The 27385-nt window shown below is 51.4% G+C and overlaps 2 long non-coding RNA genes and 8 other non-coding genes across 16 annotated transcripts; 5 read left to right on the top strand and 5 right to left on the bottom strand.

Annotated features, from left to right (window-relative positions):
• Positions 1–3268: 3268 nt before the first annotated feature.
• TRNAL-CAA lies at positions 3269–3374 on the top strand. The gene is made up of 2 exons: positions 3269–3306; positions 3329–3374. It is a non-coding gene; the product is annotated as a tRNA-Leu (tRNA).
• A 286-nt stretch (positions 3375–3660) lies between these two features.
• TRNAQ-CUG lies at positions 3661–3732 on the bottom strand. Its single transcript has one exon. It is a non-coding gene; the product is annotated as a tRNA-Gln (tRNA).
• A 3669-nt stretch (positions 3733–7401) lies between these two features.
• On the bottom strand, positions 7402–7483 carry TRNAL-AAG. The gene has a single exon. It is a non-coding gene; the product is annotated as a tRNA-Leu (tRNA).
• Positions 7484–7919: 436 nt separating this feature from the next.
• Positions 7920–7992, top strand: TRNAM-CAU. The gene has a single exon. It is a non-coding gene; the product is annotated as a tRNA-Met (tRNA).
• Positions 7993–9827: 1835 nt separating this feature from the next.
• Positions 9828–9900, top strand: TRNAK-UUU. Its single transcript has one exon. It is a non-coding gene; the product is annotated as a tRNA-Lys (tRNA).
• A 1427-nt stretch (positions 9901–11327) lies between these two features.
• LOC123385652 lies at positions 11328–15031 on the top strand. Its single transcript, XR_006598586.1, has 3 exons — positions 11328–11655; positions 11805–11888; positions 13754–15031. It is a non-coding gene; the product is annotated as an uncharacterized LOC123385652 (long non-coding RNA).
• On the bottom strand, positions 12001–12073 carry TRNAM-CAU. Its single transcript has one exon. It is a non-coding gene; the product is annotated as a tRNA-Met (tRNA).
• A 5952-nt stretch (positions 15032–20983) lies between the features above and the next one.
• On the bottom strand, positions 20984–27115 carry LOC102899671. Of its 7 annotated transcripts, none has more exons than XR_002742577.2 (6): positions 26960–27097; positions 25514–25623; positions 24338–24506; positions 23615–23771; positions 23305–23501; positions 20984–22739 (listed from the first exon to the last, which is right to left on the bottom strand). It is a non-coding gene; the product is annotated as an uncharacterized LOC102899671 (long non-coding RNA). The 7 variants fall into 7 exon arrangements; XR_002742576.2 differs by having other exon boundaries at positions 23615–23741; XR_006598560.1 differs by having other exon boundaries at positions 23305–23771.
• Positions 22768–22840, bottom strand: TRNAF-GAA. Its single transcript has one exon. It is a non-coding gene; the product is annotated as a tRNA-Phe (tRNA).
• TRNAE-CUC lies at positions 23362–23433 on the top strand. The gene has a single exon. It is a non-coding gene; the product is annotated as a tRNA-Glu (tRNA).
• Positions 27116–27385: the final 270 nt, after the last annotated feature.

The following is a 27385-nucleotide window of genomic DNA, read 5'->3' as shown; positions in this document are numbered from 1 at the left end:
GCCTTTCACCCATCTCTCTGAAGTCACTCCAAATAGCACGTGAAACGTGGCTGCGGCCAAACCCTCCCTGGGCCTGTCTTGTCCTTGTGTCTTCATTTTCCAACACCTTTCCGCATCCCGAAACCAGGAGTGCCTGTGCAGAGAACCCAAGGAGTGTGTGGGCCATGGGCTGAGTCTGGGCGGCACACGCTGTCTGTCTGTCTGTCGCAGGTGCTGGGAGGGGCCCACAGGGACCACAGGGGCTGCTGTCCCTAGGGGAACCTCATATGTTTACAGCTTACTTCCAGGAGAAGATGAGGACCAGACCTCTCCTTAGGTGAGGCCAGATTCCTTACTGCACAATGACCGTGAACACAAGGTGAGGAAAACAGAAATATTCCAAGTGACTCAAGTCCGGTACTGCACTGCCACCACTCATCTTGGGTGAGCACTTCAGGGCAGCGTGTAAAAGTGACACATGAGGAACGGCCCTCTTCGCCTTCTGTCCTTTGCCCTCATGCTGATGTAGAGGGGCCAGGAGGGGTGCAAACAGCACGGTGGGGGGCTGGCCAGGCCCACAAAAATCCCTGCAGAGAAATGATCAGACTCCCAGGAATCTGGGGGCATTTCTGCGTTGGGGTGAAAAGTCCTCTGTAGCTTTTGAGTTTTGTACCACGTGCACACCTTCCTTATCCAAGGCAAATTAAAAAAAGTTGTATTAAGGACACGAATGAATTCTCAAGGATGTCAAGCACCCTTTCAGCACAGAGAAATAGGTATTCTATTCTAAACTTCAAACTTCAGTGATGGTTTTGCCTGAATAAAGGAGTGAGTTTTGTTCCAGAAATTTACACTTTGATTTTGAGAGATACTGGTCCATTTACAAACAGGCTCTGGAATCTCTTCTAACAGTAAAAGAAGCCTGAGATATTTCATTCGGAGATAACAGTTTGCGCATTCCTCAGAGTCTGAACACTTCCGTTCTAAGACAGCATGTATCTTGCTATTTTCAGATTTATTTTATGACTCAAATCTAGCTTGTTTGTTTGTGTTTTTTTGGTCTAGTGAGAAAGGGAGAACCAAAATAGTTAAAAAGAAAGTAGCACAGAAAAAAAATCATCAAAAATGTATTAGTTTAAAAATTACGGTGCATGCTCGATGTTATTCTGTCGTTAAAAAGCATGTGTGTACCGACATGGAAAGACATCCCTGGTAGTTGTTATGTTAGAAAGAAGTTGTGGTACATTGTGTGGAATGAATTAATTTTTTATAAGACAATAGCACACACGTGCACACACTAAAGAAATACGCAGGGAAATTTAACCCCAAATAATAAGGGTGTGATGTGTCAGCAGGACTGGAAGGAGGCATAGATGCTGACTGATGTCTGCTTTCTAACTTCCATTTTTCTGCGATGTGTGTTTTATTTTGACTGCAAGCATCTGTTATTTTGTAGGCAGATAATACAGTAGAGACAACTTAACAGTTTTGAAAAGAGAGGGATTTTAGGGAGCCAGGCAAGAGACCGAAGGGTTACAAGCCAAGAAGTGTCCTCAGACTTTCCCCCCCAAATTTAAAAGTCTCCTGTCTCAGTGTATGGTTTCCAGCCCCCTCACCCCCTTTGTGGCTGCCGGTGAGAGCAGTAATAGTTAAGGCATCAGGGGGCGACGTCCAGCCACCGCCCAGGCCCAGCGGTGGTGGGACAGGAGGACGCTGCTGTACTTAGTGATGCTGCTCTGTGCTGTGGGCTCTCCTCTCGCCGGACCCAGGCCATTCGGGCGTCCCTTTTTATCTCAGATTTCAGTCTTGCGTTCTGGAAAAGAACCTTGTGTTTCCTTTTTATCTGCTTCCCTTCATCTTTTCCTTTCCTCCCTCAGCAACCCAGGGTTTTGACACCTGCTGGCAGACACCCTTTTACTTCCCTCTGGAGCCTCTCCTGCTTTCCACGTGCACCACACTCTTCCAGGGCTTTCCACAACCTTGCTTTGAAATCACTGCACTAAATTTTTTCCCGCCTCCCCTTCTCGCCGTGTTTCATGAATGTTGTTTCTTACGTCACTCGGGACTTAGTTGCGGTTTTAAAATCCAGTTTCCCAAAGGTGTTTCTTTCGCCTTAGTTCTCGTCCCACCTCCTGCCTATTGGTTTTGTCTTTATTCCAGAAATATTTTCACAGACATCTGATGGTTCCTGTTTGAAGTGAGGACTACGAGCCCAGCTGCGGAATCCCTGGGGTGGAGAAGGTGGATGTAGGGACCTGGCCGCGTGGGTGCGGGGCCTCCGAGGGTCAAGGGTCTGGGTCTGTTCCGTGATGCCAGCACAGCACAGCACAGCCCCGGCCCCAGGCGGACGCAGAGGACAGTCCCCGGGGCTCTGGAAGGACAGTCCCCAGGCTTTGGGAGGATCGTCCCCGCGGCCCCGAGAGGACTGTCCTCGCGGCTCTGGGAGGACCATCCCCCAGGGCTCTGGGAGGACAGGACAGTCCCCAGGGTTCTGGGAGAACTGGACCGTCCCCGGGGCTCTGAGAGGACAGGACAGTCTCCGGGGCTCTGGGACCGTCCCCGGGGCTCCGAGAGGACAGGACAGTCTCCGGGGCTCTGGGAGGACAGGACCGTCCCCGGGGCTCCGAGAGGACAGGGAAATCCCCGGGGTTCTGGGAGGACAGGACTGTCCCCGGGGCTCTGGGAGGACAGGACCGTCCCCGGGGTTCTGGGAGAACTGGACCATCCCCGGGGCCCCGAGAGGACAGGGAAGTCCCCGGGGCTCTGGGAGAAGAGGATTGTCCCCGGGCTCTGGGATCTGCGGGCAGGGGGCGCCAGAGCCCAGCGGCGCGTCTCCTCCTTGCCGCGCCGGGTTCCCGCGTCCGCGCGCGAAGCCACCAGCAGTTCTGGACCTTCCCCGCCCCGCCCCTCCCCGCTGCAGTCTACCCCGACCGCCGCTGTTCTCCCCGGGTCTACACCCGCTCGCCCGCCCGCGCTGAGCTCCGCCGGTTCTGCGTTGCTGGTAGACGAACGGCTTCTCCAGGGCCAGTTGGGGTCGTTCCGGGTGCCAGCGTCCTGCGCCCTGGGGTACCCGCGGGGCAGGGAGGGCAGAGCGCGGGGAGGGACCCCAATCGCAGCCTCGGCGGTGAGCAAAGCACCGGAGCTCGGAGTTTCCGACCCGCCGAGGAAGGGGCGCAGCTCCTCGCCTCCAGGGATCCACCCCACAGCGCACTGAACCCCGGGGGCGCGCACGGGGCGCGCGCTGGAGACGACGAAAGAGTCTGTTCGCGCGCAGAGCGCACCCCCGGGTGTCAGGATGGCCGAGTGGTCTAAGGCGCCAGACTCAAGCTTCGCTTCCTCGGTTCGAGGGTTCTGGTCTCCGTGTGGAGGCGTGGGTTCGAATCCCACTTCTGACACATGCTTTTTTTTTCTCCCGTTTTTGTCCTCGGTTTGAGCTGTGCTTTCCTTCTGCGTCCCGTGAAGTCTGTCCGCTTACAATCCCCTCCCCTCTTCTCCCCTCCCCCATTCCCGCCCACCCCCTGACCCACTCCCCAGTGCTGGTTACTGTCCCCGCGACCTCGCTGCCCTCGGCGTGCTTTTTGTTCGGTGGGCACGGCCTTCCCTGAGTGCCTGGGCTGGCCACGCAGCAACGCAAAAGTCCAGGTCTGGGAGTGAAGTCATGTAAAAGGACCGGAAATAGGAAGGTTCCACCGAGATTTGAACTCGGATCGCTGGATTCAGAGTCCAGAGTGCTAACCATTACACCATGGAACCCCACGTGAAAGAGACCTTGTGCACCATCCATCTGAGACCTTCCTCCTGTGGCCTTGTCCTAACGATTGAAAATGAGACACCATTTCACCAGTTTTGTTTGTTTTGATTTAAATCCTAGTTACTTAGCACCCAGCGTAGAGTTTATGAGTAGAACCCAGGAATTCATCCCTTACATACACACCTAGTGCTCATCCCAACAGGTGTCCTCCTTAATGCCCATCACCCATCTAGCCCCTCCCCCCACGTCCTCTCCAGTAACCCCAGTTTGTTCTCTGTTTTTAGGAGTCTCTCATGGTTGGTCTCCCTCTCTGTTTTTATCTTATTTTTCCTTCCCTTCCCCCATGTTCCTCTGTTTTGTTTCTTAAATTTCACATATGAATGAAAACATATGATATCTGTCTTTCTCTGCCTGACTTATTTCACTCAGCATAATGTCCTCCAGTTCCATCCACGTTGCTGCAAATGGCAGGATTTCATTCTTTCTCATTGCCAACTAGTATTTCATTGTATATATAAACCACGTCTTCTTTATTCATTCATCAGTTGATGGACATTTGGACTCTTTCCATACTTTGGCTATTGTTGATGGTGCTGCTATAAACATTGGGGTGTCTGTATGTGCCCCTTCAAATCAGCACTCCTGTATCCTTAGGATAAATACCTAGTGGTGCTATTGCTGGGTCTAGGGTAGTTTTTTGAGGAATCAAGCACCACTTTAAACAAAAGCTCTGCCTCTTCCTCCTAATTTCTTTCTTGCTTTCTTGCTTTCTTGCTTTCTTGCTTTCTTGCTTTCTTGCTTTCTTGCTTTCTTGCTTTCTTGCTTTCTTAAATTTATGAAGGCATTTTCTGGCGGATGGAAAAATTCCTACACTTTCCAGCCTGAAGGCGATGGAAAAGCCAAATACAAGAGAGGCAGATGGGGGGCAGGTGGTGGGAGGGGGCTTGCACTGACCTTCCACTGGGCCGAACCCCCAGGTTTCTTACCCTCGATGTCAGGGGAAGCATGGAGTCCTAAGGATATTCTTACTTCTGGTGGTTTTGAGTTTGCCTTCATTTCTGATCCATGCAAAAATAAATTGGATTTTCATCTCACAGTTCAAAAGGGAGAAAAGGAAAATATAACATCTCCTTTCTATAGCCTCAGTTATTTATTCAAAATACCTGTCAAGGCCTTTGGAGCAACCTTAGACTTTCTTGGCACCTCCCTGCTCAGCTGTAATCATGGGCTCGGAATTTGAACATGTGTCCTCCCACTGCAAAATGTCTTAAGTGTCGGACCCGGTCTCATTCCTCTTTGATGCCCCAAGTCTGGTAGGGCATAGAAGTCTCATCAATTCTTGTTGCTTGAAGGTGTAGACGAAAGGATGCGAGCATGACTGCTCAGAGGGATAGCCCAGGGTTAGACTTTCGGGAGGGTTTCCTTTCCCATTCCTCCATAGGCTAAATCTGAGAAGCCTAAAGGGGATGACTGATGCATATTTGGTTTGGTTTTGCTTGTTTTTTGTGCCGGCCAGGTCACGGCTCCCAGTGGACACTCCAGTGTTCATGTGGACCCCTACATAGGCGTCCTCAGGCGTTGGTGACCAAGACAGGAAGGACATGATCGTGCTAGACATACTCACTTATTTTTCAAAATCTTAACTTTGTTAAGATACCATGATTATTTACCTAGTAACTGTAAGAACAACACATAACAAAGAGATCATATATACAGCATGAAATATTCAGGTACAAATTACTCTTTACTCAACCTAAATATTAAGTATTGGTCATGTTCTCAATGTGCCTCTGGTAGTCTCCCAAGGCTGAGTTGCTAAAGAATCGCTGAGTCATTTTCTGTAATTCATCCTGTTGCTCGATCTCCAGCCAAGCAAGGCACCTGTCACAAAATAGCTGCTTATTAAATATGGTGTAGAGAGAAGCAGTGAAACCCAAGGACTTTTGGCCAGGTGACTGTAAAGTTCTTGTAAGTGTCCACACATATAACTCTCCCTCTTCATGAGTCCCCTGTCTTTAAAAGATGGTCTAAGCTAGCTTAGATCCAATAATTCCGTCTTTTTTTCCCAGCTCAGGGGGCATCCTGTATTTATTTATTTATTTATTTTTATTTTTTGGACGAGCTACATCCTTATTTCTTAAAGAAAAAGAAAGTGTCCACTGGTTTTAAAAGGATGCCAGAATATTCTGAGGATAGGCAAACTGGTTTTTCAACCTTAGCACATTTATTCCCTAGGAAAGGACAGTGGGTAAGACCTGGAAAAGAAGGCAAGGGGTTGGTTTATTTTTGAGTGTGGAATTACAAGGCTGCACCCTTTCCTTGGATTGCCCGTGCGTGGCTAACAAATACTGCAGGGCAGATGCAAACAAATGAAGACACAGAGGGGGAGCTACCTGGGGAAGGGGAGAGATGATTGGGCCCCACAGTCCAGAAACAAGCTGGTCCCTGGTGACCTAAACAAGAATGGCTTGCAGTTACCTGGTAGCAGAGTGAACCCCTAAAGATCAGGTCAGTGTGGTGTAATCAGCCGCCCACAATCCAGGTCACATGGCCCTGCCAGAGCTGGGTCCTCAGCTCTGTATACCCTGCTCTCCTCACAAATTAGCAAGTTATTCTTTCATATATTTATTCATTGGAATTTAACACCAACATGTACCTAGTTTTCATGACATGGGGAAGCAAGAGAAATGTGGTTGTGTATCTGACGAAGCTTATGACACATGAGGAAAAGCAGACAGCTACGCAAAAGTTTCCGAAAGTTCTGGTAAATACCAAGAGACCGATTGAGCGACAGCGGAGCGTGCCTGGGGCGTGCGCACAGGAGTGGGCCACCAAGTGCCCACAGTGTGCCACCAAGAGCCCCGGGCGTGCCCACGGGAGTGGGCCACCAGACACCAGGCGCAAATGAGGGAAGCCGCCGCGGAAAGGCTGGCCACGCCTGGGCCTGCTGCGTCCTCCCCAGCGCGCTGCGTTGCTCCTTTACTGTGTTCACCACATTGGGGTTTTAAAAGTTCATTCATAAATTAATGAATCCGCGTATTCGATTCATGAGACACAGAAGCACTCACTCTAACAAGTCCCTCCCCACCTTGTCTCTCCTCTGACACTGTGAGCCCCTGAAAGGTTGGAATCGCGTCCTTCCCTGTACCTTGTGCGGTCGTATGTTCGATTACATTCTTTGTCCTGATAGCAGATCTAGAATGTCACTCAGCTCATTCTCTGCGGAAGTTGTGTCATCCAGGGGCCATTAAGTGTCTAATGCTTGTCCCCCTCCTAGGCACCGGCGCAGGGAACCTCACTCCCGTTCCTCACGTGCCTTCGTTGACTGGCTGGAATTCTGGAGGGACAGATCAAGGAAGGCTTCCTGGGGAAAGGGCCTTCCAAGCCGAGACCTTGAGGGCAGAAGCAAGTGGACCGCGCAGGAGCGGAGGGAGCCACTGGGAGGACGCAGCGCAAGAAGAAGGCGCCCAAGTATTTCTAAAATAAAGCAGTAAAGTGGAGGTGTGCCACACGTTGGGTACTCGAGATCGGGGGGTCATCAGCCCGCAGAGCCGATGTGTGGCTCTCTCACTGTCATCATGGACTGGGGGCCGATGCCCTGTTGGGGGACTCTGGCGAGAGCGGGGAGTGAAGGAGCGGGCAGGTACGTGGACAGAGCAGTAAAAGCAACCTGGCAGCGGTGGGATTCGAACCCACGCCCCCGAAGAGACTGGAGCCTTAATCCAGCGCCTTAGACCGCTCGGCCACGCTACCGCCCTGGGGGTACGGGCTGCCCGCGCTTCCCCGACCTCAAGGTCGCGCAGGTCCCGCCCTCCCGCGTGCCCCTCGCCCCCTCCGTCCGCCCCAGGTCGCGCGCTCGACCCGCGCACTCGCCTTCCTGGCGTTGTCCGATCTTCACCCGCGCGGGAGCCAGGCGCCGACAGAGAGTGAGCCCCCCGGCCTCAGGAGCGAGCAAGTCCCGCCGGCCGGGTCCGGCCCCGGAGCCGCTGCGGACAAGCAGCAGCAGCAGCAGCAGCAGCAGCCGCCAAGGAAGGAGCGCAAGCCCCGATCGCGCCCGGACGAGGTGCCCCGGGGCGGCCGCAGCGTGACCCCCGCCCCTCCCTGTCCCGCGCAGCCGCGACCCCGACCCGCCCAGGAGCTGGGTCCTGCGGTGTGTTTGTAGGAGTGTGCGCAAGAAACGTGAACAGGTGCCTCCTTAGCGCAGTAGGCAGCGCGTCAGTCTCATAATCTGAAGGTCCTGAGTTCGAACCTCAGAGGGGGCACGTCTTTTTTTCCCCAACCCCACGACAATGCGGGGGATGGGGTGGGGGAAGAGTCTGCCTTCCTTCTCCATCCCTTTCTCCCACAAGTGTGCGTTTTTAACCGCGGGAATCGCCTGATAAGACTGACGGACAATTCACTGCTATGTAACGGGGCCGCGTGACGTTCAGTTACGAATAGTGACTTTCCACCGAGAACCAAATGCTCCAAAATTATAACGGTTGTTTTTTATACCAATTTCAGACACAGCCAGGACATTATTTAAATGCCTTTCAGATAGGCTTGGCAATTGTTTTTGTTACAAAAACACCAGGGTCAAGAAACCTACTGGCTCTGGGGCCCAGAGAGGAGGTGCGGAGGGAGGGCTGTCGGGGGGGGGGGGGTGTACCGTGGGGTGCAATCCTTTGTTATTAATTACCGATTGGTCCTCTCTCACCATTCTTCTGGAATTGCTTAGGTCACCAGGGACATCCCACAAGACAGGGAATCCGTACCCACTCTGCCCCAGTCTCACCACATTGTCCCCTTCTCCTGCTCTTTTACGTTTACTGGACTCTAAGTCACCCACAGAGAGACAAGAAGCGAACACACTGAAGTGATATTTCGAGAGTCAAGATAAGCACCCAACTCACACCAAAATGAACACGATTGAAATTTAGTGTCTTACCCTTAGCCTCTCAGCCTATTGTGTAGGAAATATTCAACAGGTGTTTACTGAGGTTCTACTATGTGCCAGGCAAAGCTGTGTCCTTTCTTCCCTGTGAATCCATTCCCTCTCATCTTTCAAGCCCATCCTTGTGCTCTCTGTGCTGTGATGTTGGGGCTGGGCCTCTGCCCTTCCCACAGGTCCCACCCCTTTGCCAGGAGACCTCAATGCAGTCAGGTGAACAACATGTTGGAGTCCTGGGCCTAGGACGTGCTCTGCACCGTTCTGCTACTGCCTCAGAGCCACCAGGCCAAATCTGCACGGCCTCTGTGGGTCCCCATCACCTCTTGCCCCCTTCTGGCCCATTCTTTATGTGAAGCCAGCATACGCTTTCCAGGATCATCTCTGATCAGGTTGTTTCTCCCTGCTTGAAATGCCCAGTACCTAGGCACTGCTGCAGGGGTGAGGTCTCCAGTCTACACTCCTGCCATAACCTCAGGACCTGTCCTGTCCTCTCGGGTGTGTCCCTGCCTTCTTCCCCCACCATCTACCCGCCCTGCCTGCCAGCACCTCAGGTCTGCTTTCAGTTCTTTGAAGGTGCTGTGCTCTTCCCTCTTCCTGGGATGCGGGAGCCACATTTTTGTCCAGCGTCTTATACCAACCCTCTGATTCTCTGTTTAGACAACACTTCCCCCGGGAGAAGTGTCCTCTTACCCCTTGAAAAGGTGCCGTCCCTTTACCGTCGGCTGAACTGGAGACGTGGGTAGGGTGGAGGGCTCTATGTACAGTGAGCATACTTTTTTCTTAATTTTCTGCCTCTATTCCTTTATTCTAATTTAAGTCCATTAACATTTTCCACTTTATGTTATCATAGTGAAGTTGTGAAGACCACGGCAAATCTGCTTTAAGTGGTGGCATGAATAAACACATACCTAGAAATGAACCACAGGACAGTCTTTGGTGGATGATTGGTAAGTTACTTTTCCCCAGTGACCTGGGGCCACAAATAGCCTGGAGCCATGTTCAAAGGAGTGAAGATAGGGTTGGGAATAAGGAAAAGGAACATGGACAGAATTTAAAGGGAAGGGTTAGAAATAATAAATAAATGAATGAACAAAAAGGAAGACATTTGCACTCTGGACAAAACACTTATTTCACACTAGGACATGGAGGAAATACCTTGCAGCAGGGGCCCGAGTAGCTCAGTCGGTAGAGCATCAGACTTTTAATCTGAGGGTCCAGGGTTCAAGTCCCTGTTCGGGCGTGTCTGCTGGTGTCAGGCCCCACCTTTGTGAAGGCGTTGTTTTGTGCAGAAACAGGGACAGATTAGGTAGGTTACAACACCTCCAAGGGTCAAATCTTTCAGCTAACAAAATGGGTAAGTGACTCCCGTAGAAAGTAAAGATAGTGGGAATACCTGGGATTTGTACTAATGTAGACGGCTGGTTGAGATCTTTGTGAATGGAACGAACGTGAACATAGCACGAGGATCATAATCTTTGCCTATTAGTCTCATTTAAGTGAAAAAAAAAAAAAAAGGCTGGAGTAGTTACTACACCCACTTTGTAAAGGATGTGGTTGGCTGTTTGTAGGATTCCTGAGTGAGGCACAGGTGTCTTTAAGAGTTGGTTTGTAAGTGAAGGGCTGAGGAAGGTTTTTGGATATTCAGTTCAAGTTCAGTAAGGGTAACAAGGATACAAATTAAACAGAACTCTCATGTATCCTTGTATTGTACACTATTCTGTAAAGGTGTCGTAATATTGTAAACTTGCTTAAGAAAATAGCATGCTATGACCAGAACTCAGGGTTTCCATGTCTGCCCTGGGGCCAACCACATGGGCCAAGACCATCATTGCCTGATATCATAGTCATTGATATTTGATTTGTATCACTGATGCATGGAGCAATCTTCCAATGTACTTGATTTCCACTGCAGTCTGCTTTACATAGATGAGAATATGCTAATCGACTACGAATGTGGCTGAAATACGTTCACACCCTGGCTTGGAATGTCTCTGACATTTGGTTACAGTGTGTCTGTCCTCCAGGCCTGAAAAACTCTGGGGTGAATTAACATGGTTTCTGTTTCTGCAAAGGAGAGGAACAGATTCTGAACAGCGATGGCACCAGGAAGGATCATTCTCTAAGGAACTGCCTGAAGACCCAGCCCATCCAGCCCTCTGGTGTCTCCCAAATCTTTAAGTGTATCCGTTAAGCTGTGGGGATACAGGCTTCTGGAACCAGAGGCTGAGGGGCCTGAAGACACTGAGATGTGCCGTGTTGAGTCTGCATCCCGGCGGCCTGTTGAGAGAGCTCTCCCAAAATACAAAGTCTCAGCGGCCCAGACGTTTTGCGGGAACAATCCAAGTCTTGCCCTGTCTTTTCCCAGCGCTAAGCCAGAGAGGTGTTGGATTTCAGTAGGTGTGTCCCCTGTGCACAGTATTGCAAAGATCCAAATTTGAGATGTTGATTGCCTGGAGTGAGAGAGTGATAGGGAATATGGAAGACAGAAAGAGTTAAAATGCTAATTAACTCATGGATTTATTTGACGAGGGCTCATGGTCAGGTAGTGAGGTATACGCACCGGAGCTACAGGAGTGGACAAAACATATCGGGAGGACCCTCGTGAAGTGTACAGGGTAAGGGCATGGGTGGGTGATAGTAAGTGTGTTGAATAAAAGGACGAGGCAGGTCAGCAGTAAGTGCTGTGAAGAAAAGAACACAGGTGCTCTGGTGTATTGGGAGGTCAGAGGCCGAGAAGGCCTGGTGTGTTAATTTTCTAGGGCTGCCGGCTCGAATCACCACCAGCTGTGTGGCTTAACACAATTAGAGCTTCATTTTCTATTCGCAGAAATCAAGTGATTAATTACGTTTTGGAGGCTAGAGTCCAAAATCAAGGTATTGACAGAGCTGCGCTCCCTCTGAAGGTCCTGGGGAAGAACCCTTCCTTGCGTCTTCCCCGCGCGGGGTGGTCCTGGCAACGCCGGACACGCATGTCTGTGGAGCACGGGACAGCGCGGTGCGTGTAGGTGGGAAAGTAGTCAGGGCCGGGTTACACTGGAGGCCGCGGCCAGGACCTGCGGTGTATGTGAGAGGAGGCCACAGGCCTCTCCGGGAAAACTGAACGTCAGGTTTTCGTTTCCTCGTCCCATCTTGTTTGCAACACAGTGAGTGGCACCGGTAAAGGCCACTGCCCCGAGGAAGAACGGAGATCAGAGGGACTCGGACACAAGATCCGGCTCTTGGGAAGAGGTGAGGATAAGTCGTAGCGGGTGTAGACGGACCAGGAGCCAGAAAACTGAGACCCCCTCCCTCTCTCTGGCCCCGGGACCTCGGGTCCACCCGCCAGGGCGCAAAAGTGAGCTGCCCCCTCTGAGGTTCGAACTCAGGACCTTCAGATTATGAGACTGACGCGCTGCCTACTGCGCTAAGGAGGCAGGTGACAAAACGCCCTCGGCGCACGGTTTTACCCAGATTGCACGTGGCCCAGCTTCGCGCCGCCCCCGCCCGGGGCAGAAAACGCCCTCCGGCCGGAGCTGCCAAACCCTCGGGCCCACGGAGGCCGAGGCCCAGGACCCGGACGCGCGCCCCCCACCCCAGCTTGTCCCGAACTCCTTCGGGGACCCCGCCCGCCCGTGGGACCACCTTGCACACACACGACTGCGACCCCCAGTGTCAGGAGGAGCCCCAGGTCCCGCCCGTTCTCGGCCTCCCCCCACCCCCGGCCGCGCGGTCCAGATGCTGAGGCGTCCGGGGAGGGGTGGCTGCGGCGCGTCCGACTCCCGCACCTGAGGCCCTTCCCTCCCCCCCCCCCCATCGTCCGTCTGACTCCCGCACCTGAGTCCCTGTCCCCCCCCCCCCGCACTTGTTGTCTGTCCGACTCCCGCTCCTGAGTGCCTGTCCCCCCCCCCCGTCGTCCGTCCGACTCCCGCACCTGAGTCTCTGTCCCCCCCCCCGTCGTCCGTCCGACTCCCGCTCCTGAGTCTCTGTCCCCCCCGTCGTCCGTCCGACTCCTGCTCCTGAGTCTCTGTCCCCCCCCCCGTAGTCCGTCCGACTCCCGCTCCTGAGTCTCTGTCCCCCCCCCCCGTAGTCCGTCCGACTCCCGCACCTAAGTCCCAGTCCCCCCCCCGCCCCTGTCGTCTGTCCGACTCCCGCACCTGAGTCCCTGTCCCACCCCCCGCATCCCATCGTCCGTCTGACTCCCGCACCTGAGTGCCTGTCCCCCACCCCAACCCCCCCCCGTCGTCTGTCCGACTCCCGCTCCTGAGTCTCTGTCCCCCCCCTAGTCCGTCCGACTCCCGCACCTAAGTCCCAGTCCCCCCCCCCGCCCCTGTCCTCTGTCGACTCCAGCACCTGAGTGCCTGCCCCCCCTCTCCCCGCCCCTGTCGTCCCTCTGACTCCCGCTCCTGAGTGCCTGTCCCCCTGCCTGTCTGCAAGCTGTAGTTTGGGATTCTAGAGACACGCCCTCTGAATGACTTCAATATGCCAAGTGAGCATTTTTGGAGCAGCTGTGTTCTGCCTGTAGCTTAACTCGCGTGCTTTGAATCAAATTCTGCAGTTTAAGTACTTTTAGTTGAAGCATAGTTGACACACACAGGTGCTCGTTTCAGGCGTGCAACACAGCGACCAGGCAAGTCTGTACCCTCTGCTGTGCTCAGCACGGGTGCAGCCACCATCGGTGCCCAGGCCAGGCTAGTGCCCCGGGGCTGTGCCTTTCACCCAGTGACTTGTTCATTCTCATGCTAGTGTGATTCTTAAGACTGTGAATAGTGTGACCATGTTTTCTAAGAGATCCGGTAATGAAAACGAGAATGATTGCCGTATGAGCCCCAGTGCGACCCAGACATCCTGAAAAGCTCTAAAATGAAAAACCGGGTACAACTGGATGAGCCAGGTAATCAAAACAGGGAGAACCTCACTAGAGAAGAGGATCTGGAACCCCCCACGGGGGAGGAGGAGGTGTGGACCTGCACAGGGACACTGAGTCCACAAGTCCGATGACGTTCTAACCAAAGATCTTTCACCTCCCAAATGACACTAACAGTTGAAAATGGCATGGGGTCTAATACTAGCAAAAAACAGGCATGATCTTATTGGTTGCTCTCTTTCCTGATCAGAGGTTGCAGCAGATGCATGAACTAGAGAGGACACGTTAGTACCACGTGCTGGCCCCTTGTAGCCTGGAGCTGATTCCACAGAGGACCTTGCTGTCTGCAATGTGCTATCACTTTAAGTCATGCGTCAAAATACAGCAGCAAGACAGAAGATTTCCCCCAGCTCCTATGCCTTTTATTTGCATCATGGCATTGAAAACCTTCTTCTCGGTCAGTATGTAGATTTAACGAAATTACCAGATACATAAAACAAATGGTTGTTGGTATCTTGTTCAAATACAAACTAGACCTTGCCCGCCTATCTGTATATTTGGCAAAAAGCACAAATGTAAATTTTGACAAATTCTATTTAGCCTACAAACTTTTTACCCAAGCAAATGAAAAGATATTATCTGGTAAGTGTTCTGCACACCTTGTACACAGCACTGCTAAAAAATAATTGTGTTTGTTTCCTCGTGATATTGAAGCTGTTGTGGTTTTTGGAGCTTTATGGTCACTGTGTAGTTTCTTCAAAATATGCAGAAGAACTGAATGAGATTTCCGACTTCATAGAAATGGACCGAGGCATGTGCCTCCCAGATGGCTATTGTGTGCCATCTGCCATAGGAAAAAATGTCGAACCGCTGGCTTCCTGTAAAACCTTCACTTTCAAAGTGTGAGAATATCCTCTAATTTGGAAACACTTTGAAGGGGAGAGTAGCGAAAAGGACCAAAATAAAACAGAAATTTATATGCTCTTTCTCCAACATTGTTCGATGGTATGATGTAGATTGTGACAAAAGTTTATACACACATGCAGACACAGACTCGTGTTGAGGGGAAATAACACTGCTTTGGAAAGAAAGAAAATGTTCACAGGAAAGGGCAGCCAAACAGGTGAAATGGGACTTTTTTTATTTATTTACTAAAAGTATAACTTATTTAAAATCAAGTTTTATTTCACAAGTTCAGATTACTGCTGTGTTTTTGGGCTCTGCGCTGACAGTGCAAATGGACCCCGCTTGGGATTCTCTCTCTCTGCCCTCCCCCAACTTGCTGTCTTTCAAGATAAATAAACAAACAAATAAAAGAAAAGCAAATTACTGCTGTGTTTTTATCAAGATGAGGACAAATGCAGAAGGAGCAGCTCTGTAGGCTGGAGAGCAGATCAAGGCATCTGTGAGCACATGCCTTTTAGACGTTCAGTGGAGGAGACATCAGTCACATCACTGACTACACTCGGTGGGAAATGGGGTTGGAGGTCTAAGTATGGGAAGCATCAGGGCAGAGGGTTCTTACCGTCACGTCATCAGGTGAGCTCAGGCAGGCAGCGGGTGTACATACAGAACATATGTGGACTCACATCAGAGCCCTGGGGAACTCCAAATTTTAGAGGTTGGGAAGATGAGGAAGTAAGGAACTGCGTTTAAGTAGAGGGAAAACTGGGAGGGTATGGTATTCTGGAAGCCAAGTGAAGAATGTGTTTCTGTGAAGAGGAAATATCACCTGGGCCAAATGCTCCTGAGAAGTGGGCAAACTGAAGATTGAGAATTGACCACTGGATTTCTCAGCATAGAGTCTGTGGAGACATGACAGGGTTTCTGTGGAGTGGGGGGAGAAGTCTGGTTTAGAAGGGGTTAAAAAGAGGAGCACAGTCAGGGGTGTTCTTGACCCACAGATAGTCAGAGTCTGGAGAAAGTGGTGGTGCATTTTTGATTTGTCCAGGGGCTGGGAGTGGGGAAAGGAAATGAAGGCTATCCTTGCTAGTAATTCTAATGATTACCCATGAAACCTGGGCTGCATATGGAAGGAGGTGTAGAGGTGAGGAGGAACGAGACACGTTAAATAATTTGCCAGTAGGCAAGAGAAAATGAGCCAGAAAGGCAAGAAGTGGTCAGTATAAGATATAATTGAAATTTACATCTTGGGTTGGTACTTGAAGTTTAAGTGTAAGGTCAAAGGTGGTGAGTTTTTCAAATTGCAGGTTGTGACGCCTTTGTGGGCCATGAATCACTTCAGTGGATCGCAACTAGAATTTCAATTTAGATGAAAGAATAGGTTGCAAAATGTCAGCATGCATTACAAATAAGTAAGGGTTGTGATGTGAATAGTGTTTCTAATTACGGATCCTACTAGAAAAAATTTGAGAAACACTAGGGGAGGAGGGAGAGAATACCTTCAGCAGTGAAAAGCGTAGAGAGAGGAGGGTTGGATGGCAGGAAGGGCTGAGGGAACCCGCATCCCGCTTGCACACCTGGGCCCCATTTGCTCAACGAGGTTTTGGAAGCTGTGGCGTATCCTCTCTCTGCAGGGAAAGAGAAGACAGCATGGGTAGGATTTTTTCTCACAAGTTTCATATGTACCTGGAGAAGGCGGAAGTATAGAAGTTGGCTCCTGACAGAATCATGCTGGCAAATTTACTGAAACTGTGATTCTTAAGGGGGAAGAAACTACAGTTCTCAGATTAAGGGAATTGTTAATATTTCTCTCCCTCTTTGACAATTAGTCTAGCCTCGATTTTATCCTGAAATATCTTCCTGTCATTGTCTTCTTATCCTTTTCTCCCCTCCTTTTTCTCCTCAATCTCCTGCTCTGTCCTCCCCACCTGCTGAGACCCCTCAGTTCTGAGCCAGTTCTCAAGTATGTTAAGGAGATGATTCCCAGCAACACGTCCTCATCAGCTCTGTTGGCTTCCTTTCATTCACTTCCAAACTTGTCTTCTGACCTTGGGGACTCCCATGTGGCAGTGAACAATGGCATTTCTCCACCTGTGTGGACTGGGCCTGTTGTTCTGTTTAGACCCTGATTTTCCAATCTCACATCTTCATAAGAAAAGCATCGCCTTGGAGGAGACCAGCTGCTGTGATGGCAAGTGAATGGCATCATCATGTTCCTGTCCTTTTCAACCCCCGGTTCTGTTTTACTTGCCATGTTCCTCCAGCGACCTGGTCCCATGGATTCTCCCTCTTCTGTGCTCTACTCAGGGCCTGTCACTTGACGTGTCCTGCAAGCCATTGTGGAGAAGGTGAATAGGGGCTGACGTTGGGCTGAGCCCAGAGACCCCAGCCCTGAGTCCTTGAAAAGAGTTGGCATTTCCCCTGTTTGGTACTTTATCGTAATTCATCCATCCATGTGGGTCACATAATTTGCATAAAGGCACCTGTGTGTCAGCTGTGGCCCAGCTCCTACAGTACTGGCAGGACCAGCCTGCAAAAATACCAGTTACACCGACCTCTCTGGCCAGAAGGACACTTCGAGGTCTCCGCATGGTCTTCGAGGTCAAATTTAAAGTCTGGAGCGTTGTCAAGACACAGCTCACAATGTGTTCTGATGATCTATAAAAGTGTACACAAGAGTTCCAAAGCATAGAGGCTTGTGGAAGGAAGAATAATGCCTCCCCCCGCCCCCCAACAAAGGTATCCACGTATCCCTGGAACCTGTGAATTTTACATGGTAGAAGGGACTTGGGGGACGCGATGAAGGTCAAGGACCTTGATCACAAGAGTCCTTAAAAGTGGCAGGGGAAGCGGAGAGTAGGTCATAGGGGTGTGATTTGAGAAGGACCCCACTGATGGCTCTTAGGAGCCTTTAGAAGCCGCGAATGGCCCTTAGCCTACAGCCAGCAGAAAACAAAGACATCAGTGTCTAAAGCCTCTCAGAAAGAAATGCACTGGCCAAAGCCTTGATTTCAGCATGGTGGGACCACACCAGACTCTGGGGCGACAGGAGTCCAAGATCTGTGCTGCTTGAAGCCAATTAAGTTTGTGGCAATGTGCTATGATTTCTAAAAACAAAAACAAAACAAAACAAACCCCATTTTATTCTCTTTCTTGACTCTGTGGGCTTGACTGGGCAATTGTTTCATGTGATGTGAGCAGGAACTCCAGTCCTCCCCAGCAGGCATGATTGGGCTGGGATGTCCCCGAGGGCGCACTCACCTGACTGGCAGGGGCAGTTGATGCTTCAGATCTACTAGTGTTGGAGAAATGAATAAAGTACTTCGACAAAGATGGCCAACGGGACTAAAACAAACTCTGGTCTCTGGCTTGGAGACCCCTCTTCCGGGTTCTTCTTGCCCTGTTTGCTGTGCCTGAGAAAACCTCCACAGATATGGAGGCTGACAACTATAAATTACCCTTCCCGCTTGCATTCGGGGCTCAGATCTTTGGAGAAATGGTCTCCTTTGAGCCCGCCGGTGTTAAATAAATTTCCGAACCACCAAGATCTCCAAGTGCTGTTTGGTTTTTCCGCCAGGCCAGCGTTCCAGCCTGGTTCCATAACACTAGGACTCAGCTGAAGCTGCTCCCTGGGGGGCTTTGCCTTGGCCTTGCCACGTGGCTGCTTTCCCACAGTCTGGTTACTGGGTTCTGAGAGGGAGCTTTCCAGGAAACCAAGTGAGAAGCTGCAAGGGTTCTTATGGCTCAGGCCTCCGGCCTGGAGCTGTTGTTGGGGAACTGGGGAGACGCTAGGCCCTGAGGCCTCCACTTGGCCTGTCCAAAAGACATCGCTGAGGCTCTGGGTCTCCTCAGGAGAGAGAATTCAAGAGTAGACACAACGCAGTGGACGAGAGACACAAGCAGGTAAGTTTATTAAAGTGAAGAGTGATGAGGTTTTTGCGGTGATGGTGGGGTCTGGAGCTGACGGCCAAGAAAAAATTCCTGAAGACGACGTCTTTGGTGCAAAAAGATGACTTTATTGAAGCATGGGGACAGGACCCGTGGGCAGAAAGAGTTGCCCAGGACCACGAAGAGAGACTGGTTATATACTATGGTGTTGAGGCAGGTAAAGTACAGGGGAAGTTTCAAGTGAGATTTTCATGTGCTAGAGAAGATTCACAGGACACTGGAGGCCCATCTATTGTCAGGGTGTGGTGGTTTTCCCTCTAGCAAAGCATTAGCATTGAGACAGTAGGGGGTTCCTGGAGAAATGTTTTACTCTCAAGTATTTGTCAATGGGCTGCAGGTTATAAGGAAACTTAGTTCTACCTGCCATTTCCTTCTGCCTTTGTTCCCACATCACTATGGAGGGGAGGGTGATGTTGGGGCTCCAGGAAACAGAGTCTATAGGTTTCTGGAGATTAGACAATGGATAAGATTGCCTTTTCTTGTTAGTTACTAAGGCATTTGTAAACTGATGGAGACTCCCGTCCTGCAGGACTTCGATCTCTAGTTAACCCTTTGTTTTCCCCCCTTTTTTGTTCTTGGGCATCCAGGAGAGCCCGAGGAACATCACACATGTCCCACCTGGTTGGCAGTGGTGGGGGGGCTGTTTGCAGCTTGTCAGCTTGCCTTTTGCTCCCTCCTCAAAAAGTACACTCTAGAGATGTGAGAGGGTGAGTGAGAGAGAGAGAGAGAGAGAGAGAGAGAGAGCGGGAACATGCTAGAGCGAGCTGCGCGCCCCGGGGGTTGGGTTTGTATTTTTTACTGACAGCGGTTAAGGAGGGGCTGGAATGTTCTTACTTGGGACAGGGCTTTCTTGGAAGCAGGGCTACATGCTTCTTTTCCTCCTTATTTGGTTAAGGGTTCCTGTCCTGGCTCCCTTAGGGAGGAGATTTTGGTATGTTAATGTCCTATAATGAAGGAGTAGTGTGAACTGTGACCCACTTTGTAGCCACCTCGCCCGTCTAGTGTGATGGGGGTCCTCGGGGAGTGCTGCCTGGCCAGGACTCTGACCTTCCCCACAGCTGTGCACAGCCTCCTCCGGGCTGGCCTCCAGGCTTCCTCTTAGAGACTAACTAACTGCCCTTTCTTACAGAAATGTCACAGGGCCACTTCAATGACATTCTAGGAGGTCAGCCCAGGTTCACTGGGACCGGCCCACAGGGCGGTCAGTGACAGATGTGCCACATTCAGGTCAGTCTTTGGAGACTGGCTATTACACAAGGTGGGTCTGTCATCCTTCCTTTTATGGCCTCATCTTTACCTTCCCTCCATCGGCCTGGCCCGTGTTCCTCTGATTCTCTTGAGCTAAACTAGTAACTGGTGCATTTCCTGATTGGTTTCCCTGGCAACCAGTCTCTGTCCCCTGGGGATCCAAAAGTCACCTCATTAACATAACAAAGCACACCTTTGTAGTTCTCCTAATTTAGGAAATTCCAAGAGGTGTGGGAGCTCAGTGCCAGGAACACAATAAAGACCAAATATATATTTATTGTTCAAAAGTAAGCACAGGCCCCAAATGGTGTTATATAGGCCAAGTCACCAAACTTGGGCGTAACACCTAACTTGACTGCAGTTCCAGCCTCCTCTGGAAGTGAAAGTCTCAACAGGTCGGTTGGGAATTTTCTGATCAGCACCAAAGAGGTAATTTGTCACTTGGGCCTTCTCAACACCCCCCGCCCCCCCCCTCCCAAATAAGTTGACGTAATCCTCCTAACACTCTCCTGCCCCTTACCCAATGGGAAGTTCACTTGCTCGGAACAATCCTTTTTTTTTTTTTTTGGCTACCAACTTCTTTTGGTGGGGGGGCGGTGTCTATCAGGCAGACTACCTCACTTACACTGATCAGGAAATTCCTGATTGATTGGTTTAAGATTCCATCTCTGGAAGAGCCAAAACTAATTAAGTCTTCTTTTGGTGACATGGTGCTTAGCATAAGCCACTCCATTTGGGGCCTGTTGTCTTATTATTATTATTTTTTAAACACTATCCTATGCTTGATGTTTAGGTTTTGATGCAGGGGAGGGTGGTGCAGTCAGTTGGGACTGGAGGAAACTCTTCTGACTAGCCTATTATCGTGGGGATTTCTCCATCGTGCCCTGGGCCTTTCCCAAAGCAGTAAGGCTGTATCACATTTTGTAAATACAGCTGCATAAGAATTGCACGCTGTGACAAGTATATAATAAGGCAGTAACAAGTCCGAACTTCAAGTTGTTTTCAGGGGCTTCTCACACAAAAACCTGCGCACAAATGTTCTTACTGGATTGGACAAAAGACCTAAAGAGATATTTCACCGAAGAAGATACATAAATGCAAATAAGCAGATGAAAAGTTTCCACATCATTAGCTGCTAGGGAAAGACAAATTACCACCACAGCGAGTCATCATTCTGTACCTGTCAGAATGGCTAGAGTAAAACTGACCACACCAAAGACTGATGAGGCTGTGTACACGGCTGGTGGGCAGGTGATGGCACAGCCACTCTGAAAAGCAGTTTGGCAGTTTCTTTAGAAACCAAACATGCAAGTACCAAGTTGCAGTCCTGAGTATTTACTCCAGAGGAATGCAGGCTGATATTTACACAAAAACCTGTACACAAAGGTGTATAATAGCTTTATTCATAATAGCAACAAACTGGAAATGACCCAGATGTCTTTCAGTGGGAGGAAGTTCACACAAAGTGTGGTAAATTCACACTAGAGAATACTACTCAGTAAGAAAAAGGAATAAACCATTGATGCATTCAACAACCTGGATGAATCTCCAGAGAATTATCATAGTGAGTGCAAAAAGACAATCTCAAGAGGTTCCATGCTCTGTGATTCCATTTATGTCCCATTCTTGAAATTACAGTTATAGATATGGAAATCAGATTAGTGATTGCCACATATGTGGGGGTGGGGGGCAGGAGGAAAGTGGATGTGGCTGTAAAAGGACGACATCCCAGTGCTGATGGAAATGTTCTGTATCTTGACTTTATCATATCAGCAACCTGCTAGTGACATTGCACTCAAGTTTTGCAAGATGTCACCACTGGGGGCAACCAGGTAAACGGCGCCTGGCTGGGATCTCTGTGCCTTATTTATAACTGCATGTGAATCTACAGTTGTCTAACAATTAAAAATTTAATTCAAAGATGATGGAGGTCAGAACCTGGAAAGCAACCATTTCTAGGGGTCCTTACAGGAGGGGAAGAGGAGAGTCAGAAGCGGAGCAGAGCCGGGAGAAGGATGGCAGGAGTGGAAGTCCCAGGACCAAGGGAAGGCGCTGGAGCAGGGAGGGACACCAGCAGTGTGCAGCCTGCACACCGTTAATTTAGGGCCAAAAAAGAACCAAGGCATTTGAAGGCTGGCAAGTGCAGGGTAATGTTCTCTAGGGCAGACCTCAGCTACTGCGGGACTGATGCGGCAAAGAAGTGGAGACAAATGCTGTTCTTCCAACGGGTGTGGTGGTGGGTGAAGGGGAGCCCGGGAAGAATCCGGAGGGCAAGGCCGGAGGGCAAGTGTGTGTTTGGTGTGTGAAGATGGAGATTCAGGCATTCCTACCGTGAAAAGAGGCAGGTAAGGGAGAGGTCAAGACCCAGGGCAGCATGGCATGGGCCGAGCGGTCATAAGCTCAGACGAGTGTTAATCAGCCTTGGAAATGAGGGAAACCTTGTTCTCTGAGAAGCAAGGCAAAGACTGGGCCCAGCTCAGAGCGGGCAGGTCAGCAGGAGGGCTAGGGAGGCTAAGGCAGCGTCTGGGCTCCCTCTGCCGCGCTCCCCGCCCCGCCCCGCCTCGCCTCGCGGGGTACATTCTCAGCCAGTTCCCTGTCCCGGGAACCTTTCCTGTGCTCTCCTTTCCTGCCTCTCTCGCTCTGCAGAGCTGCGTGGAGCGCACTCACTCAATAAATATTTGTTGAAGGGACGTGAAATGGAGAATAAAATGGAATTGCTATTCCTCCTATTAAACTTCCCTTTCCCCTTTACACCTGCAGTCCCTGCCTTTGGCAGAGAATGGGGCTGGGGGTGGGGGAGGGGGTCATGACGCGGAAAGGAGTGCCTCGGGCCTCCTGCCTCGGGCTCCGGGTGCTGGGATTGAGTCCGCGGGCGGGAAGAGAGGGCGGGTTTGTGCGGAGCCGAGCTGCAGCCAGAGAAGCAGATGCCGCAGGGAAGAAGGGAGGGAAGTGGTTTTCCTTGAGCACATTTGGCTCCTCCCTTTACACGTTCTCTTCCGGCCTCTCCTAGGGCGTCCTTATCGCACCATCCTCCTGGTCTGCACGTTTTCAGAAAAAGTCGTCCTTTTCTTTTTTTTTTTTTTTTTTTTTCCGGTTCAACGGATATTGCCACACTTGTTGAGGTCAAAATCAATATTCTAAAAAAAAAAAAAAAAGAGGTCTCGTTGCCGAAACCCGGGATCGAACCAGGGACCTTTAGATCTTCAGTCTAACGCTCTCCCAACTGAGCTATTTCGGCTCCGCCCACTCAGTCCTCTTCTAAGATGGATGACTTTATCACTGGAGTCTTTACGTATTCAGCGTGCTGAAGCATGTTGAGGAAACCAAAGATAAAGGAACGGTTTCGTGTCGGATCCCTCCGCGATCTGCGAGGAGGGGCACGGAAGACAGTCCAGGGAGCTACCATGAAGACCGCCCTAAGGACTGGTTTAGCTCCGCCATGAACCCCGGGCGGGGTCCACATGCCCCTCGTCCCCTCTGTGGGTGGGGTCCACATGCGCCCCGTCGCCCCTGCGGGTGGGGCCCGGGTGGGGTCCACACGCCCCTCGTGCCCCCTGAGGATAGAGTCCACACGCCCCTCGTCCTCCGGAGGGTGGGGTCCACACGCGCCCCGTCCCCCCTGCGGGTGGGGTTCACATAATCATCCCCCCCCCACGCGCGCCCCCGCGCAGGTATAGACCCCGAGGTCGCGCAGCGGCTTACAGGCCGGAGGCAGGTGCATCCAGCCTGTAGGGTTGTTCGGCGTCTCTCCCAACACCGTCCCTGGTGGTCTAGTGGTTAGGATTCGGCGCTCTCACCGCCGCGGCCCGGGTTCGATTCCCGGTCAGGGAAAGTGACTTTTTCTTCTGCCTGCGCCGCCCGGCAGGAGCAAGTACACTTGGCATTCGATTCTACAAAAACTAACATTTCATTTTCACGTGAGGCATCTTTGCAACCCTCCACAAGTGTTGGTGTTGCACGTGCAAAATGACAACGTAACTCCGTGGTGTAAACAAAACGAGAGAACGCTCACCCGGCTGCACTGCCAGCGCCGCGCGGTTCCCAGAGTCCCGCGGCCCCGACCCCACGGGAGGGCTCCGGAGCCGGGAAGTTCGGAGGGAAGCGGTCACCTGCGGGGCTCTTTGGAACGAGCTGAGCACCTGGACCACGAGCAGGAGGCCGGGAGGGGCCTGGAAGTCACCAGGCGGGGGTGTCCCGCCACCCCCTCGAGCGCCCAGGACTGCGGCGGCTGATGCAAGCAGGGTCGCCCCGGACAAGCCTTCCTGGCAGGCCGTCCTGCCCCTCCCTGCCCCAGCCCCGCCGTGGCTCTGACCCCTGGACGCCCTGTCCCTCTGGACGCCCTGTGGCCCCCTGGACGCCTCCCCCCCCCCCCCCCCCCGCCCCCGGTACGCTCTGTCCCCCGCCGTGGCCCTTCCCCCCTGGACGCTCTGTCCCCCGCTGCGGCTCTGACTCTGGGACGCCCTGCCCTCCCCCCCCCCCCCCGGACGCCCTGTGCCACCCTGGACGTCCCCCTCCCCCGGTACGCTCTGTCCCCTGCCGTGGCTCTGACGCCTGGACGCCCTGTGCACCCCGGACGCCCCCCCTCCCCCGTACGCTCTGTCCCCCGCCGCGGCCCTGCCCCCCGGGACACCCTGTCCCCCTGGACGCCCTGTTCCCCGGGACGTCGGTGGCAACAGCTGCCCGAGGAACTGCCGGGACGGACGCACGAGGGGTCGCCGCGTCCCTGAACGCACACCTGGGGAAGCCGACGGTGAAGTCCCGTCTATCCCGCTGCGGCACCAGTCTTCTTACTCGGCTCGTCTAGATCGCAGCCACGTTGTAGTGCTTGTTTCCTCCTCATTTCTCGAGTTCCATGCACCGTGACCTCTCCGCTGCCACACGAGGTCGTGGTGCCCCTGATCTCACTGTACCAACAGGTGGGGACACGATGTTTTAATGATCATGTTAAATGAAGCAGTTCTCTTTTTGTGATTAGTTTCACATTCCCGCCCCTTCCCCTCTATATAAAGTCATGAAATCCCCAAACCTCTGTGAGCTGGGGCAGTCCTTTGTCATCCTGCCAATACCTCCCTCAGTTAATAAAGTTTGACACATATGTAAGATTAAGTTGTCCAATAAGTTTGTCTACCATAGACCTGGGCACTATGCTTGGCACTGATTATATATACAAAACCAAAACCCACAGGTGGCAGTCTGGAGAGCAAACGGAACCTACTGTGCTAAGATACAGATTAGGAAATTTTTTTCTCCATGGAGAAAAAGTAACAGCTTATAACAGGAGAAAAACCATATAGCTTTCAAAGAAGAGTCCCTTGTCCCTAATCTAATTAGCTTTATGTGGAAAAGTTAAAAAAAAAAAAAAAAGACATTAAGCACATTCAGGGCTCCCACCCAGACTGCTCCCTAAAAATAGATATAAAAAGAAATGAAACAAAGGTTGTTGCTACATATAGAGAAGACAAAATATGACAATGTGAAAAGATTGCTCAGGAAGCAATTACATTCAGGCCTAGAGGGCTGATTTCCTGTGAAACATTAGGCAGAAAGACACAGAATAGCCTCGTATATTATATACTGGAAGCTGACAAACTATACTTTTTTATTTCTAATTATATGTGTGTGCATATATATATATATATATATATATATATATATATATTTTAATTTTACATCCAAGTTAGTTAGCATATAGTGCAATGATGATTTCAGGAGTAGAATGCAGTAATTCATCCCCTACATACAACACCCAATGCTCCTCCCAACAAGTGACCTCCTTAATGCCCTTTACTCATTTAGCCCACCCCTCACCCACAACCCCTCCAGCAACCCTCAGTTTGTTCTCTGTATTTAAGAGTCTCTTATGTTTTGCCCCCCTCCCTGCAAACTATCCTCTGTAGCTAGCAGTCAATACTTGCTGAATGACTGGGTAGACTGTCGTTGTCCACTTGTTGATATAGTCTCTCTCAGCTTACTTCATCCTTCTGTTTTCCCCGCTGAGTTCATCATGCAGGAATGCAAACACTAGAGAGAGAAATCAGTTTTTGGATGGATCAAGGTGAAGTTGGTGAAGCACTGGATCAATGAACATGTAGCAGTATGGTGTTCTTGCTCTGTGTCTCTAAGCATTAAATATGGTCACAAAGTGGTGGGTCTGTACCAAGCTCTGGCCATCGCGTCAGGAGATCCAGAACGCTTGGGAGTACACAGTCCTGACGGTGGAGAGGACACTGCTGTCGTGGGGAGGGATTCAGGGAGCACTGGGCAGGGAGCCCAGGTGAGGGCAGCAGACACCACAGGTGAGGAAGGGGGCTCGCAGCTTGGGATATATCGTGGGACTAGGGAAAGTGAGGCTTTAGCTCGGAGGGTGACTATGTTGCTTCTGCTCTCTTGATAATCTTTTTTCTTAGTCATTTTCCTGAAGAAGTTTTGCAGGTAATTACTAGAGTATTGCAACTAAGGATGAGGACATACTAGTGAATCACTTTGTGACATACATTTGTTTGTTGAAGCCACACTAACACTTCAATGATCAATCACCCACCTGCCCTCCCTCTCCCACCTGCTTCCCAAGGGAAATCCTCAGCCTCCTTCCACAGTCACTGGCTGTTTCATGCGCCGCCTTCTCTCCATTCAAAGGAGAAAGGAAGAGGGACAAACATGACCCAGCCCCATCGATGGGATGGCACCCCCGCACCGGGTGGGGCTCTCTGGGCAAATTGTGACTCTGAGTTGTGATCCCCTGGTTGTTTACAAAATGGAAAGGAGACAGAGAACGCAAGGAGCGGGATGTGAACGTACCTAACGCCACTGAGCTCTACCCTTATAAACGGTTAAAATGCTCAGTTGTGCGTGATGTGTTTTTAACCGCAACTTAAAACAAGACACCCGTGCCTGGCTGGGAGTATGGGGCTCCTGGGTCTGGCCGGAGAGGGTCCTGTCATCCGCAGTGTGAATATTCCGCCATCTGGAATATTCTATTCCTGTCCAGGTGGATACACGTTGTCAAGGACAGTAGGTGTGGGCGCTGTCGCACCTGGGAAGGCTGCTGGGACTCTGTCAGCAGGTTATCAGGCCAACATTTCCAAGGGGCGTTATTGCTGCACAAGTCAACCTCAGCGCCTTACACCTGCCTGGTCGTACCCGAGTCTACGCAGGTCTCTCTCAAGGATGACGGTCCAGCCAAACCCCGGTAAAATAACTAGTGTTTCCAGGGGTGCCCTGGCGCTCCTGTGGGGGAGGTGAAGTGTGCCCGCCACGCTTATTTGGGAGGTGCTCCAGCTTGACCCTGTAAGGCGCAGCTGGTGACCTCTGTAGGAGGCGGAGGCCGTGTGAACAGAGGAGAGCCGTGGATGCTGACCTCGGAGGATGGGGGGATGTGGCCACAACCAGGGTCCGGCAGCCACCAGGGGACTGGCGCCAACCTCTCCGCCAGAGCCTGCGCGCGAGGACACCACTGCTCTGCCTCCAGGACCGCGGGAATACGCGCATCCCCTCCAGCGCATGTCCCGCGAGACCACGCGCGTTAGCGCGAGAGCACAAGCATCCCCGCGAGAGCACGCGCGTCTGCGGCTTCCGGCAGTGACGGGAGCCGCGGGAACGTGCGGTGAGTTCCAGGAACGAGTGTGGGAAATGGTACCAAAGGCTAGGCTTCCTTGGAATGTCCGCAAACACACTCCGTGAAAGTTTTGAAGATAAAAGGCAGATCAAACAGAAACTGCAGCTGCTAACTTTACTGCGACCTTATTTCTGACATAAAATGCCCTCAGCGTATTCTCACGTATGG

This window comes from Felis catus, chromosome B2 (genome assembly GCF_018350175.1).
Source record: "Felis catus isolate Fca126 chromosome B2, F.catus_Fca126_mat1.0, whole genome shotgun sequence".
NCBI lineage: Eukaryota > Metazoa > Chordata > Mammalia > Carnivora > Felidae > Felis > Felis catus.
The sequence above is the reverse complement of the archived record's forward strand: the minus strand, read 5'-3'. Positions and strand labels throughout refer to the sequence as shown.